Genomic DNA, 17,323 nt, shown 5'->3' on the forward strand with positions numbered 1-17,323 from the left:
GCCAGCCAGGTCTATGTAGTGAGTCTCAGGCCTGCCAGGGCTGCAGAGAGAAGGGAATTAAGTTGACTTCTTTGAGTCCTTTTTGCTAAATAAAGTTTGTATTAAAATTCAAGAAGAGCCATTATAATCCTGTAAACTATTTTCAAAATTAGCATATTATAGCTATTTAAAGATAAACCTGAATGTAATAAATATTTTTATAATTGATAACAATATATTCTGAATATGGTTTCCCCTCCTCTAGGACCTCCTGGTCCTCCTCACTTCCCCACTTCCCCAAGTACACATTCTTCCTTTCTCTCTCTCATTAGGATACAAACAGGGATCTAAATATAATAATAGTGATAATAATAAATAATAATAACAATAATAGTTCTAATTAATAATAATGATGATGAAAGATAGATAGATGATGGATATAGATAGATAGATGATAGGTAGGTAGATAGATAGATAGGTAGATAGATGATAGATAGAACAAAACAAACCAAAACAGGACAAAACAAGCAGAAGAAAAAGAGTCAAAGAAAAAGCTCAAGAAATGTATACATTCTTTTGCACACACAGAAATTCCATAAAAATACAAAACTGGATACTGTACTGTATACACAAATGACATGGAAGGTGGGGGAACCCTGACAAAGTGTTATGACACAAAGAACTTCCAAAACTTTCCTTGAGTTTGTTTTGTGGTGGCCATCTACTACTGTGCTTGTATTAAAGCAATATAAATGGGGTTTGTTTTATGATTATTTTTTGAGACAGGTCTCCTATAGTCCAGGCAGGCCTCAAACTCTCTACTAATCAGTGGATGGCTTTAAAGGTCTGATCCTTTTGCCTGTACTTCCCAAGTGCTGCTGTTGCAGGCACGTGCCATCACTACTGACTTCAGCGTTGGTTTGTTCATTTATTTACAGGCAGGCTCTCACTATACGGCTCTGACTGATCTAGATTACTAGGCCAGCCTTAAACTCACAGAGAACTGCCCACCTCTGCATCCTGAGTGTTGAGTACTGAGACTACAACATGAGCATCCACCTGGCAACTGTTGGTTATACAGTTGCGATAGCTTGTTTCTTTTTTATGGGATAAGAGAAGTGAGCCCAAATCAATGAATTCTTAAAAAGCTTACATTCAATTAATTGTGGAACAAGAGCCAAAGCTCCTATGTTAGACAAGGTTCTCTAAAAGAACAAAATCTTCAGGATGAATGTATATCATAAAAGTGGATGTATTAGATTTGCTTATGCTGTAGGGGTTGGGAAGCCCCATGTGTCCATTTGCATGTCCATACCTAGTGTCCACATGACCAGCTGATGTTTGAGCAGTCTCTGTCTGTAGCTGAAGTTGTGAGGCTCCTGGAGAGTTGCTGGTCTTCCGTCCATGTTGAGAAGCAGAACTAACTGGAGTCTGATGTTAACGGCAGAAGATTCAGGAGATAGACATGGTCTGTTGGCAAGAAGGGTGCTTCCTGCTCTGAAGAAAAGAAGGGCTTCTCCCTCCAGTTGCTACACTCTCACAGACATGTCCAGAGAGGTACGTAGCACAGATGTTTCCAGATCCTTTCAGGTGACAGTCAAGATGAACCACCACAAATCTTGATAGTCTCAATAAAGGGGCTTGTTTCTTCGATTGTTCTACTTGCTGATGAAGAAACACATACCTAACAGCTACCTTGGATTTAGGGTGTATCCTTCAAGAAAGCTGAATTGAGGGACTAATTCAGGTCTTCAATTTTTACTAACTGCATGATAATATTCAAGGGCTAAAATTCAAGCAGTACCTAAATATATAGTTGGTATGATCAGAAAAGGTACATTTTTCCTATTATGACTCTATCGGTTTTTTATAATAATTTGTCCAATACTTAGTGATTCTGAAATTAAAGTCTCAGCAGAAAGCAGGGTCATTTTGCTAACATGGTCTCTCTTTAATTCTATCTCTGTTTACTTCTGTCACCCATGTCCTTTCTGCTGGATAAATGCTGTTGCTAATGGCTGTATTGGGTGCCGTGAGTCACATAATTGAGTTTTAAGTGAAAATAGACAATTGTTTAAATGGTTTCATGGAAGAGCATCATTTTTACCCAGTTTATAGTTTGGGGACCTCAAGGACTTCCAAAGACATTTCCATCTAATGTTAGTAATTGCTTTTAATGTCTTAGGCTTTTTGTATCAATAATAGATCAGATAATTAATGTTCCTTTAAGTGGGGCAATATGAAAGCCCCTGAGTTGAACTGAGCAGATACTTGCAAACGTCAGGTCTGACAAGTGGCCTCATGACTCAGCTGCTGAATCATAGAAACACTCAGCTGAACAGCCTGGGATGATGTAAGGGTCAGGTTCATTGCTCAACGGAGAAGCTACTGTTCATCATATATAAATTAATTTGTCTCAATCTATTTTAATAAAAAAGAAAAGAAGCTACATTATCCATGATGTAAAGCTCACACACAGCATATTAGTATTGTCTTCAGATTGACATGTGTCCCCAGCCATTTCCAAGTTGCATATAAAGCTGCCTCTGCAGCTCCCAGAGCAATGTTGAACAGAACAAAAATGGCACTGGTGACCTGCTGTGCGACACTACACCAGGGAGGATATGAACAGGCATCTACTCATCCGAGACTGGGAACCAACAACAGACCAAAATATGAGATGCCACCAAGGCCAACTTGGTGACCCACTTGGGTTTTATCAGTGTTACAGGTTACAGGTGAGAAGTTCTGAACATTTGCTGGGTGGATGTCAGAAGTACCATGGACAAAAGTCTCAATGCTCCTCCTATTCCTTATCCCTTTGCCTGGGAAAGTCTTTTTGTTTGTGCCACTGCCATTTGACTATTTACAGAGCAAGACAAAGTCTCCTCAGCTTCACAGACCCACAATAGAGAGCTTCACTTAAAAATCTCATCTGCAGTTGAACCTGCCTTTTGTAGTGACTTTCACAATTTGCAGACACAATAGTAAGCCACACACAAATACACACACACACACACACACACACACACACACACACACACACACACACACACACACTCACTTTGGAGAAACTCTTACTGTATAGCCTAGGCTGGTCTTGATCCTTCTGCCTTACTCTATGGTACCCAGTCTTGTGGCATTCCCTCCATTTGGTTGTGGACGGAGGTATGGTTTTCTTCTAATTGGTAGAATATGATGGAGATACTGTAATGTCACTCCTACTTTTATATTATAGATCTCATTCTTACTAGCAAGTTAATGATACAAACCTCTTCATAGTTCTCTCTCACCTTGTTGGCTGCTATAATTTGGATCCTGATTTCTTTCAAAGGTACATGTAAAGGCTTTATCTCTAGAGTGGTTCCGTGGGAGATGGTAGAAGAGACAGAGCCCATTTGGAGGTGCTTAGGTCATTGGTGCATACTGTTGAAGGGAATTATGATGCCCAAGCCCCTTCTTCCACTTCCTTTACTTTGCTCCTTGGCTCATGGCATGAGTGGGCTTGCTTCACCTTGAATTCCTGCTATGATTTGCTGACGCCCGAAGGTATGGGTCTAACAGGTCATGGACTACAGTCTTGCAATCATAAGGCAGACAAGTAAGTTAATTTTGCCTTGGGTGTTTGATACAGTGGTAAAAAGCTAACAGTCATACTGACTTTTGTAGAACTCCTATAGACCTCATAGTTAATGGGTACAAAAGTCACCAATAACCATGACAGCAAGAAAGCAGATTCTGTCCTAACTCAGTTTCTGATGAGGTCACAGAGCAACTGATAACAAGTGCCCAGCTCATGCTCTGGGTTTCTGAAACCTTTCCATGACTATGTTGTTGGGAGTTTGGTAGTCTGTGGTCGGTAGAAGCACTCAAGAATTGTTTCCTACTTCTTGCACATTTGCTCTCTGAGACCCACTGGAGCAAAACTCAATGCTTTTATCACTTCACTTCCTTCTAGTCTCTGCTTGACTGACTCCCAGCTGGATGTACTGACTACATGCCACCCGTTCTAGTTCCCTGTGTATTCTGTCTGTTCTCCTAAAATGTTCGCTCTCTCAACACATTTCCAGGGGATGACCTCATCACTTCTCTCAGGGCCCCAAGGGCTTAGAATGCTTGTGCTCCCTGTCATTTTCTGCCTCATAGTCTGTCTAACATTACCTTTCTGCTCAGCTGCTTGAGTACATAGATAATCCATGAGTCTTTAATGGCTCACCGTGACTCACGTTTACTCAACCTTCTTAAGTATCTTCAGATTACAATTACACTGTTCCGCTTGGAAGTCTTTTTATTAGCACCTGTGAGATTAGTCATGTCCATTGATGAAAAATTTTCTGTCAAAAAAAAAAAAGCTTAACTTTTTGTAAGATTGTATTGCCACTCAGCATCTGAGAGCATGGACCTAAAGAGGGAAAAGCCCAGCTTTGAAATTTGATGTCTGTGTAGGCTGGCTACATACCCCTTCCATGCCTCAGTTCTAGGTTCTACAAAGTAATGTCGTTATAACATTTATTTTATTAAGTTGTTTTAAGGGAGTAAAGCACACATGCAATTGATGCACAGAATGCTGCACTGTTCCGGTAAGCTCCACACACATTATGTGCACAGCTACTGTGATAGCAGGGAAGGGTGAGCAGGGGCAGAGAAACACAGTGCAAAGGAGCACCTTCCATGATGCCATGGATCCTTTTATCCTTCTAGAAATGTCCACACCTGGGGAAGATTCGTCCTGCCCCCCCCCCCAGACAGGGCTGCTGTTGACATGTGGTGAGTGGAGACCAGAGTTCTGCTAAGCATCTCATGAGGAGCAGAGCAGCCAAGCACAGAGTAATGATCCATACTCAGATGCTAGTGGCTGATATGTTAAAAAACAAAAAACAAAAACAAAAAACAAAAAAACCTGTTCCAAAATTCTATAATTTAATGAGAAAGACCTTTTATTACTGTGACTAACCCTTGACCATACATAATCTCAGTGGCATTTCTAGTCCAACTTCCATTCACAAAGCAAATGCCAATTCTTGCTTGCTCCATTTGGAAGGGCTTAGAATATGTGTTAATCACTGCATACAATGCTATTTGAAGTTCTGAAGTATTGTGCAAATGACACTTTTTGAAAACCTTAGCTGTGTCCCAGTGTATAGGTCCCAGTGTTCTTTCTCTCACTGTAACCTTAGAGGTCTAGGCCATGCTGAATTATTTCTTCTAAGCTGGGCCACTTACATTGAGGGAGGCAAACTTTAGGAACTACGATAATGTCAGGCCCCAGGGCATGAAGTTATATATATTGGTTCATTGAGGCCAAGGAAAGCATAGGTTTGCTTGTGGTATCCCTGTATTGAAGCACACTTTTTCTGTGTTGCGATGATGCAATACTGAGTGTATGGGAAGCTATACCAGCATCTGACACAAATCCAATCGCTCAGGAATGAAACACAAAGTACCTGGGAGCACAGCTGTCCTCTCATAAGGTGCCTCTTTCTGCTTCATGGGTCACAGTGTGTTTTGGACTGTTGATAAGAACACAACAAAGCGTTTTACAAAAACTCAAAAGCAAACTCCATGATACTGGGAGCAATGGGCTGCTTTTTTCTTTGATACTGTATGAGGACCATCTACTATAGATTTAATCTTCTATTCTGATGCCATGAACTGAAGTTCTCAGGAAAAAATACACAAATGAAACACACCGATTTTTAAATCTTCCACAAGGTTGGCTGGCTGCTTAGAAACTCATGATTATTGGAAGGTTGGAATGTTGCAGATACAGATCCACAGTATCTGGAGATATATTTAGGCCACAGTATCTGGAGATATATTTAGGAGATATGTTTAGACCCTTGATACCCATCCATTGCCCACCTCTGAGTCTTGGCTCTGCCCACCCTCGGACTACTGGGTTATTCCTTTTCGAATGTACAGATCCCTAGCTGCCACCTAGCCAAAGGCTAAGAATAAAAACATGATAATTGAGTCATGTAACACATGTCCACTTGGCTATAACGTTTACACCTGTGTTTTCACTATTGTATTTAAACATGTCTTGATTCACAATTCTCTGTTCTGTTATGAGAAAAACTTCACGAAACTGTTTCCACAATGGAGCATGAAATTAGAGTAAGCCATGGCCACTCATATTTGGTTCCACAATAAACTAACTCTCTTTTTCTGTGTGAGAGAACTATGTTTGTACAAGACTGAATCTTTCAAGTTTCAAAAGAGCATTTGCCTTGATCCTACCTTGTCATTTTCCTGTTAGAGCGTAGCTGTGCCTGTAAGGATTCAGGCCTTATGCTGGCCTGCCCCTGTCACCTGGCAGAATGTACTCAGGCAGTACTCTGGTCAGCCCAAGGTTCCATGGTTGCTGTAGTCTGCAGCAGGTGCAAAGAACCCCTTTAAAAGAAAGACCCTTGTCCACTTACACTCTCTTTCCTTCTGTTCGCCTGGGATTGACAGGACTTTTCATGTCTCCCTCTTCTCATCTGTCCTCTCTCTGTCTCTGTGTCTCTTTACCTCTTTTCTCTTTCCTCTCTTACCCCCATCCCTTTTCTAATAAAACTTCTCACTTAAGCTCTGTCTGCCTGGCATGTTTGTCCCTCCACCTTGGTCATGCTCACCTGCCATGGAATCTGCCAAGTTTCCCCACAAGCTTTATCATGACAGTGCCCTTTAGATACACATGTCAGTTACTTGGTCTTCTCCTGAAATGCTCATGCTCTCTGACTCAGTGTCAGTCTGGATAGAGAGTTAGTTGGGAAACACTGGGGTTAATGTGGGTTGGGGATCCCTGTTGAGACACAATCAGGGTTCTATGGTTTGATTTATCAGACTATGATGTACCACACTCTGAGATGAATCAGCCCAACATCCACACCGATGACATCTATTTCTGGGTGCTTTATTTTGAGTGTGAAATTCAGAAACAGAATAGTTATGGGAGAGAAACCAGGGACACCAGGGTCTGACAAGGAGAATTGTCAAACCCAGAAGAACTCCTTGGAGAAGAATTGTTCTCTCTCTTTAATGGAGAGATGCAGGCTGTTTTGGTCAAGGTCTTGCTAAAGCTGCAGCATATTGATTGTAAAACTGATTAGTGAGTCTCCTGAATATGTTTACATTGATCTAAGTTTGTTACACCGGACTGAAGTCCTGCATGGGTGGAGTTGGAACTTTATATTTCTCCAACCACAACAAAGCAGTTTGATGACAGACAAGACTGAGAAGCCTAAATGCAGTCATCTTTTTTTAAAACGCAGGAAATATGCATCAAACATTTCTTAGAAACATTTTAGGAAGGAGTATAAATACCTGTCATAGAAGGAAGAGAAACGAGAGAGACGATCATATGCAGATTATAAAAACTGCATATCAGATGTGAAAACATTATAGAGCAGTTAAAAAAGTAGCAGGGAAATTAGCCACCAAAGCAGAATGGTTCACACACCCAGACAGAAAGGCCAAGGTCGCCCACTGAATTGCTGTGGGAGAGACGGGTCATTTATACAGACTTTGGGACAATGACACAATCATCTGGAAAGTAGTGAATCTGAAATACTCTTTTATAGCACAAAGCAAAATACATTTCTAACAAAAGTGAAAAAATAAGTGCTCAAAGCCGTGCAAGCAATATATGTTTAGTGGTGATTCTTTTTTACCTTCATAGACTAGAACCAGAACACAGGAGATAAGATTGCTGAATTTAATGTACAAAACTGACAAGAAGAAAAATGTTTATAATAAAATATCAGTAGTGATGTGTTTTTGTTTTGTTTTTTGTTAAGTGGAGAACACCTGTAACAAGAGCATGTAAGATGGGTGGTAGTGGCACACACCTTTAATCCCAGCACTCAGGAGGCAGAGGCATGTGATCTCTGTGAGTTTGAGGCCAGAGCTACACAGAGAAACCTTGTCTCAAAAAGAAAAGAAAGAGCATTTAACTATACAATAGTCATCGTATATTTGTATGGTAAGTCAGAGGAAAGATAATCCTATGGGAGTCCGACAAAGGAGAATTTAAAAGGTACCAACTGCATCCGGAGCAAAACAAATTGTACCTACAGAAAAATCACTTCCTAGTTTTGTGACCTCAATGCTCCTATTGACATCATATGTGTATTGATTTTATATGCATGGCCCATTGCAACCTATATCATATTTAAATATTCTTCCATTGACTAAGTTGTTTCATCTATAGGCAGCTATCTCAAATATAACTGTCCATGTTAAAAAAAAAACAGAAACAAACAAACAAACAAAAACAGACTTACATTATTTTCACCCTTTCCTCTCCCTCGCCAACTCTTCCCGTGGTGGCCCCAGACTCCTCTCAAATTCATGACACTTGGGATTAGATAACCTATTAGGGGGCTTATCCCTGGAGAACACTGGACTCCACTCTCTTAGTAACCAATAATTGCCTGTAGCTCTTCTTCTATGTGTGAGGACTTGCACAATTCCCCCATCTGTATCAACTAGTGTCATTATGAAGGTGTTTTTGCAACCATATTGTTGAGATTTTATGGGTGCCGCTTCCCTATCACGTATACAAGACCCTGTCTGACAGCAAGACTTGGTCCCCTGGCTCTTACGATTTTTCTGTCTCATCTTTTACGATGTTCCATGAGCCTTGGGTGTAGGAGTTGTGTTGTAGATGCGTCAACTGAGGCCGTTTATCCTACAATCACTTTCTGCCCTTGACCATTTGTGAATCTTTGTAATAGTCCCCGTCTCTTGCAAAAGGTAACTTCTTTGAAAGCTACACTTAGCTGTTGGTGGAAGATAAGTATTTAGGAGATAGAAATTATAATAACTATGTGAATGGATATAATAGTTTCTCCTCTAGAGCCTAGCACCTCTCCAACAACTGGTAATTGACCAGGTTTACAGTATCAAGCACAAATTACCTCCTATTGATCTGGCTGTTGGTTACCATAAGATATAAATGTCTCTGCTGCACCACCTGGGGTATTTTGCCAAGCTGGTCATGGTGGTTCATACTGTCACATCTGGGTAGGGCTGTTGATGACTTCCCTCTTAGAAGCTTACTTAAACCTTCTGATACTATGAAAGCTTGTCTTCAGGGAGGAGCTTCCAGGTCAGTTATAGTCCATTTCTCCAGGCCTCTGTATGAAGTGTATTGTCATCAGCATAGAGTCTTAAGTTCTAGGGGACAACTAAGGACAACGGCCTTAGTCTGTATTGCTTTGGGAGTTTCTTGGACAACCCTGACCAACACACCGAAGGGAGATTTCTGATGTCTGCAACTGGGATTTATCATTAGACAGTCTATGGCTCTTGGAGGACACATTGCAATCATGTGGTGGAATTCTAGAGTTCCCTCCCTCCATTTCCTTCCCTATGTCCCTTTCATTACTGCAGTTCACTTCTGCTCCTCTCTCTGGAGGTCCTTCTCTTCCCTACAACCTCTACCTGTTTTCCTTATCTCTGTGACTTCAGGATGAGCACTCATGTCAGAAGCCTTGGAGCTGGGATCCACAAACAAGGGGCAACACGAAGCATCTGATTTTCTGGACTTGGGAACCTCACTCAGTACATTTCCCCAGGGTCCTTGGAGCTTTCCAACACACATGTCATGTGACCTACTGTTGTCACATAGGAAATACTATGGCTTCTGGATAGGTGACTGTGGTAACTATCTGCCTGGTATAAAAATATTACATTTACACTAATTGTATTATTGAGAAACCGTATCAAATTTGGTTATTCAGTTTTGTAAAACCAGCTAACTAGATGAAGATAACACAAAAAGCTAATTTATTCATAGTGAAATTCTGTTGGAACTGAAGGATGTCATCACGCTGAAATGGCCTAGATTGGGATGCCCCCAACTACATTCTAGGTTTGTGTTTATAAAGACTCACATGGCCTGGCAGTCATGTTTCCAGTGACCCGTGTGGCCTGGCATTTGTGTTTTCAGTGGCTCATCTGGCTTGGCATTTGTATTTCCAGTTACTCACAATGCTAGACATATATTTTGGCATGGTTTTGTTTTTTAGATCATGTTATAAATAATCTCATCAGTAGTGTATAGCAACAGAGCCACTGCTTTCTCACCTTTGTATTGTTGTAGGGACACCAAACACAACTGGATATCTCACTATCCACCTCCTGCTGTCAATATAAACATAAAGGTAAGTTCTTCTGTATCTAACACGAGTGCTGGTCTGCACAGGGAAGTGGGATGCTACAGAGCACTGCTCTACCTCAGTGTTCTCTCTCTCACCAGTGTCACCAGGACACATAGGTGCATAGAATACCTTGGGGTGCAGACACCCCAAGACAGATGATACCCATGGTGTCTTTGTCTCCCCTTACATGAATTTATTCATAAAAGGGGTAGTCTCTTCAATGTGGGTAAACCCTGATGTAAAATCAGTTTATGTTCTTTCCAACAGAGAAATTTAGTGGCCTGGTCTTTATTGTATTGTTCATCAGAAGGAACCAGAAAAACAGCTTTCTAGATGATGTATTCAGAGCCAAGCACAAATGCTTGCCTTGGTCCTGACAGCTACTAGACTCAAGATTCACTGAACAGGACAATGTGTTTCAGCCTAACCTGACCTTGTATTGTTAATTAGTGTAAATGAGGTCACAGCACAGGCAATTGCTAGTATCAGTTACCATCAAATGCCTGGTGGGAGAGGTGGAGATGACATGTAGATTTTAATCAAATTTACCTCCCTGAACGCTGTGAGAATAGGAAGTCCCAGTGTTCATGATCTCCCTAGTTAGCACCACTTTTAAAAGGAAAGTCTCTATAAATGGAAAGAAGCATATGTTATGATGTTTACCACAGTGATTTCTGTGAGAGTGGAAAACCAGGAAGCTTCCCAACATCATGAAATAAACCATGTCTTATGATGCTCTGTGCTCAGTGTGTATATCCACCCTGAGACCCATGAGGAATGTAGATACAGGATGATCCAAAATAGCTACGAATTGAATTCCTTCTGAACCACCACCTATTCCTCAAGGCTCAGAATGTGCTCCAGTCTCTCAGTGTGAGATCTCTTCTCCATTCACAAGGCTTCCCACTTGCCTAATACTCTCATTTATAAAAGAAAAATAGCAGACAGGCATGCTTTAATACTTAATCCCCTGCCTGTGTTGATGGAGATAGAAACAGGAGTGCCTCCACCAGAGAGTGTCCATTCCTGGTCCCCCTTGCTCCACACACCCCACCCTCATCAATCCCTTCTCTGAGCTCTTCCAATGTTTTGGGTCCAAATAATATAATTTGATACTTGCTGTTGTAACACTTGTCATGTTGGGTTAGGATCTTCCCTAATGACCTTCTCCTCTCTTTCAAACACCATCACCTAGTGCTGGGTCTGGGGCTGCAGGTGCATCTTAGGGAAGTATAGTTCAGTCTGCAACAGGTGTTGTGATGTTTTACATGAGAAACACACCCACATCTTGAGATTTTAAATAGCTGGCCCCAGTTGCTGCTGCTGTTTGGGGGAGGTTGTTAGAAATTTTGGGATGGGTGGTCCTAGCTGGCAATAAGTGGTAGGACATGAAGACGGCATCTGTGTTAGGAGTACATGAAAGCAGAGATGGACATTCACAGGCAAAGGAGGGTCAAAGGTGCTCTGGACATGGCTTCCTGATCACACAAGATAGAAGGAGCTGTGGCCTCAGACTCTGCTACGATGGCAGAGCCATTCCTGCTGCCATGTCTCCTTACCAGAATGGTCTCCATACTCTGAAACCTGAGCCAAACAAACCTTCCATTAAGTGACTTTTCTGTCAGTTATTTTGTTTCAGTAATTAGAAAAGAAATTAATGCAGTCATTTGGCAAACTGTGCAGGAAATCACATTCATTTAACACCCATCTTAGCTATGAGTTAGCCGTACACTTTACAAAGCATGAATGGTGACTCCACTCTATGGAAACCCAGCAGGGCTGCAAGTCTCATGCATACTGCTGTGGGCCTCACTGACCTTTGCATATCCTCCAAGGTCTTGTCACCTCTCCCATTGGTGACATCCAGCTTTATACTTCAGATGCAACCCCATTTCCTTCTACACACTGGCTTTCTTTCTGCCTTGTCCCTCAGCTTGTTTGAGCATCATTTGTAACACACATGTTCCCTGTTGATGAGATTTATTTATTTATTTATTTATTTATTTATTTATTTATTTATTTGAGACAAGGTTTCTCTGTGAAACATTCCTGGCTATTCTGCAAATCACTCTGTAGACCAGGCTGGCCTTGAACTCAAAGAGAACTGACTGTCTTTGCCTCTAAAATGCTGGGACTAAAGATGTGCGTCACTACCACCCAGCTTGATGAGTTCTTGATGATAGTGTAAACTTTCTATGTCTCCCTTTATCCTTGGTCTTTGGGCCAATCCAGATTTATCATCACCTGATTCTGGGGTAGACCAGAGATAGCAGAGGTGTCATTTGTTGATGCTGTAATACTTTAAAATTCTAGCTAAAATTTGAGAAGAAATACTAATATATAAAATAACTATAAAAAGTCAGAAATTAAATAGGAAATAGCACTTCAAACTTGGAAATGTCCAAGTGGGGAGTCTATACACATATGTCATATAGTTAAGTACATGACATTGAGTACACTCTAACATTTCTCTAAACATCTGAAAGATTTTCAAAGAGGGGGGAATGTCTCTAATTAAAGTTCTCAGTCTTTAAATAAGTGGTAGATACATTATGAAGAAGCTCTTCTGAAAATTCAGTAAGAGAGCCAAGACAACATGCAAGCATGTAAGTAGTTAGTGTTATGTGTATCTGCACATGCATGGGTGCACATGCAAATGTCATGTCTGTGTGTACATGCACACACACACACACACACACACACACACACACACACACACACGTATGCCTTTTTGTGTAATAGGGTTTGCTTTTGAAACATTAAACATACTGAAGACTGAAAAAAAATCAACTGTAAGTATTTTGCACAGGAACAGCAGAGTAGGCTAAGTGATTTTGAACCATTCTAGGGAGACTAGCACACAAATTCTTATTCTTAATTCAGTAACAATGCTGGCAGTTACTAACACAGTACATATTTCACAACAGTAAGAATGGAAACATATTGGAAAACCTATATTTGTCCCATATGAGTATGAGTATGATAGCCAAGTGGATGCAAGAGGTACTTAGACTAACACAATGTAAAATATGGCCACTATTTATTGATTGATTAATTTAGTGTGGTCTATGTGCAGGTATGTGTGCCTGTCTGCATACGAATGGGGGCCAAAGGAGGGTATGGTTTATCCCTCTCAGCCTTATTCCTTTGAGGTAGGGTCTCTCCCTGAGCCTACAGCTAGCTTTTGTTGTTATTTGTTTGTTTGTTTCAGCTAAGAACTAACACAGCTAGCAATCTCTCTTTATCATCCTGTCTCAATAATCCTGGGGTTACAGTGAGACCACACCATGCTTGCCTCATGAATGCTGGGATCAGATCTCAGGTACTCATGGTTGTGCAGCAAGCTCTGTTAACCACTGAGCCATCTTCCCAGCCCCACTGTCTGCTGTATAAAGGAAGTAAATAGGTTTGTACATCAGCCCTCTCTTCCTTGTTCAAGATTAATAAAAGTCATTGGAATAACTTTAGTTGTTGCCGTAGACAGACTGTTTTGAACCACAAATATGCCACAAGAGGAAAGTATGCTTTCAAGCTTGGACACGTGTCATGCATGTACTGAAATCACAGGCTAATTAGACAAACAAAAATCTATGAATCAATTTTACCAGTTCTTTGGAAACATACCTTTTATAATTGGCATAAACAGAATGCAGATTCAGTGTAAATTTTGCTTATGGCATAATTAAGCCAGTTTTGTTCTGGTGCTGAACAATGACATCTAGACAAGTGAAATACAATTTATCAACACCAAAGAGAGAACTCCTCCGGCAACCCAGTAAGCTGCTTCCCAGAGCACTCAGCTTCCAGGGGCAGCGTTCCCACAGGGCACCACTGCTTCCCCCTTGTGGTGAAGGATCAACTGTCTCCTTGTCTCTGTGTTGGGTTAATTTCTCTTTTATATTGCTTTTCAATAATTATGGAGATGGAGCAGACCTAAGTCTCATTCACCCAAGTCTCTGGTGGGGGCAGTTTACTGTGGGCAGGTGGGCCTCTGCAAAAGCTAGAAGTGGGCCCAGCATCAAATGACTCACGACTCACTGTGAGAAGAGGCTACATGGAGAATAGTGCAGACATCTCAGAAAGCACCAGAGACACAAAGGAACTCCTATAGGGGACAAACCTCCCCACCCCACTGCTCTGATGAGAAAAACCCCCAGGCCCTAAACACTAAGTTTGCTGTTTTCCCATAATTCATCTTGGGGATTTTGCTAGTGATGCCTCAAGTGATTGAAATCCAGGCATGCCACCTACCCTGCCTTTTAGTCAGTGCCCTTTCCCCGGGCATCACACTCTTACAGCCTTATTCAGAGGTGAATCTTGTCTTCAGTGGGAACACTTACATCTGACATCTGCTGAGCACCACTGTGTGTAGATTCCAAGCTCTCCTGTGATGTTACCAACAGTGCCTTGAAGTAGATGATACCACTGTGTCTCAGAGAGGGGATCTGAGACCTGGGAAAGTCTGAATCTGGAAAAACTTGGGGATGCCAAGACGCACACACAGATCTCCCCAGCTCTGTATTCCATGGTCTCACTAAGCCAACCTGGTGAGCATAGGACAGGGGGAGAGCAGTGGCATGGGAGGGGTTTCTGGGAGTGTAAAGTCAGTCCAAGAGGCAGAATAGACTGCACGTTCATGGCTTTTTGTCCATCCTGGGTTTCCTTAAAGATTTTCTATAAAGAAATAAGAAACAGATGTATGGTTGTTTCTCTTCATTTCTCTTTATGGAGAGTAGGAATCACTACAGGTAAGCTCTTAGCTCACTTCCCAACACACCACAAGGTGGTACCAAGAAGCTATTACTTTGTAATCAAAGAGAAACATAGGCTGCTCTCCTGAGCAAGCTCCACCCTGCTCCTTCCTGTGTGCTGGAGCAGCCAGGCTGACTGACATCACCTGAGGTCTCAATAAAATCAAGAGTCCAGACAAGGCTGACAGTAATGAGTAAACCTGGCCTAGGTGGGATGACTTAGACCATAGAGAGACCTAGGATTTCAAACTTTCTTCCAAGAAATACATAAATGGCACCTCTCCTTGAACTCTCATTTGGTTCCTCAGCTTTCCTAAAAACAAATAAGTGTACTAATGGGCATAAGGAAAGCCAGGTTCCCATGGCAGGACAATGGCAGAGGAGACAGTGCCTTCTGAAAGCCTAGGTATTTGGAGAAGGCAACATTTCTGTGTGTCCCCATCAGGCTTTTCAGTCATATGCACATGAAACTGTAATTCTCAGGTCACTGCAAGGGAGACCACCACCTGCTGGTGATAATATCAAGTTCTCAGACACATGGCTGTGCTCTTCTTGTGGCACACTGAGATGGGTAGAGTCCTAGAGGCCCAGTAACAGAGGTGTGTGTCACACCACCCATATTTTAGAGGATTGTGACCATGATGACATCTGCTAATTAGGAGAATGGGCTAATTAGATTACGTAGTTTAACAGTATCATCTTCTGTTTATCCACAGAAAACTGTGTCATCAATACCACTGTGTCCACTGAGCTGCTGTTCTCTATGTATAGGAAGGGAGCTGGGTCTGTGTAACTGATGGCTGAGGTAGTGAGGGCACTACAGTAAGGACACTGAGCTATAGAGGGACTCTCTCACTGACATCCCTATTTCACCCTTAGCCCCTGCTCACACACTGTATTGATTTTTCTTTGTAAAATGTAAATCTGATCAGTTTCCTATTCTAATCAAAACCATGTACAGATGTTTACCTCCGATACAGAGAAAAATGGAAAACAAAAGGCAAATGCCTATTGGCTGTTGTAGAATATTATTTTAAGATGTGTTACATTTGTTTATGCTGTGGAACATTTGTATAATGATGCAAAGATATGTTGCATTCTTTTATGCTGCATTTGTTTAACTTTGTGAAGCTGTGTTACTTTGCCTGTCTAAAATACTTTATTTGTCTAATAGAGAGTTGAACAGACAATAGCAAGGCGGGAGAAAGGACAGGCGGGGCTGAAAGACAGGGAATAAATAGAGGAAGAATCAAGTGAAATCGAGGATCTAGAAAAGAGGCCAGCCACCCAGCCATCCTGTCAGCCATGGAGTAAGAGTGAAAGTAAGATATACTGAAGGAAGAAAGGAGAAAGCCCAGAGACAAAAGGTAGATGGGATAGTATAAGTTAAGGAAAGCTGGCTAGAAATAAGCCAAGCAAAGGCCAGACATTTATAAGTAATAATCAGACTCTGTGTGGATTTATTTGGGAGCTGAGTAGCAGGCCCCTAAAAGAGTAAAGAGCCCAAAGATTAAAATCAACCAACAACAATTGGTCTCTATGGGCCTGTCCAAACTGCTGGGTCACTTTCCCAGTCCTGTTCTGGCATCTTCCTGAGGCCCAGCACCACAGTCCTGGTACTGATACACAGACATGCCTGGGTCACCTCAGCCAGAGGTCCTACAGATGAGCCAGATGTTGGAGGTGCAGAGCACAGATCATGCGGAAATGTGCAGCAGCAGGCATGGCTTGTTTCCAGGTAGGAAGTAGAAGGCTTCTTTACAAAGTTTCCTTAAAGAGAATTATAAAAGCTGGCATGTGAGAATGCCACAGTCATCAGCCAGGGGCCTTATTATCAGCTCACTGTCCTTCTTACAGCTTTGCTTCATTCTTATCCCTCCCCGTCCAGCACCACAAGGCCAGCACTAGCTTAGTGATGCAAATCTCGTATTTCAGAGCTCATATTTCTATTATATTCTGTTGTAAAACAACAACAACAACAACAACAACAATAAAAACCCTTTTTTGAAACGACCCAAACACTGTCATATAATTTCGTAACATCATCAAATATGTAACATTCCCGTTCAGAACAGCCATTTTAGCAGTTTGTAGAAGCTGACATTTTGCCTCACATACATTAAGGTGTAGACGCTTAGCCCAGTCCTAAAAAGAGGTAAGAAAGAATTGTGGAGTTGGCAGAGTGTGAGGCAGGATTTGCAATGACAATCCTGGAGAGTGAGTTTGAAATAGAACATTTAGACATTTTAGGGGTTAGAAAGAGGAGGAAAGTGCTGAAAAAGAATCAACATGTTTACATAAAAACTGAATTTCAGAAAAATATATATTTTTTCCAGTAGTGTCACAGCATCATGGCTAGAACTTGACCACAGGGAATCCTATTTTTCTTTGATTCATGCCTCTAATTTTCATACACAAATTAACAGGACATTGCATTTTACTCTT

The sequence above is a fragment of the Cricetulus griseus genome, assembly GCF_003668045.3.
Source record: "Cricetulus griseus strain 17A/GY chromosome 1 unlocalized genomic scaffold, alternate assembly CriGri-PICRH-1.0 chr1_1, whole genome shotgun sequence".
NCBI lineage: Eukaryota > Metazoa > Chordata > Mammalia > Rodentia > Cricetidae > Cricetulus > Cricetulus griseus.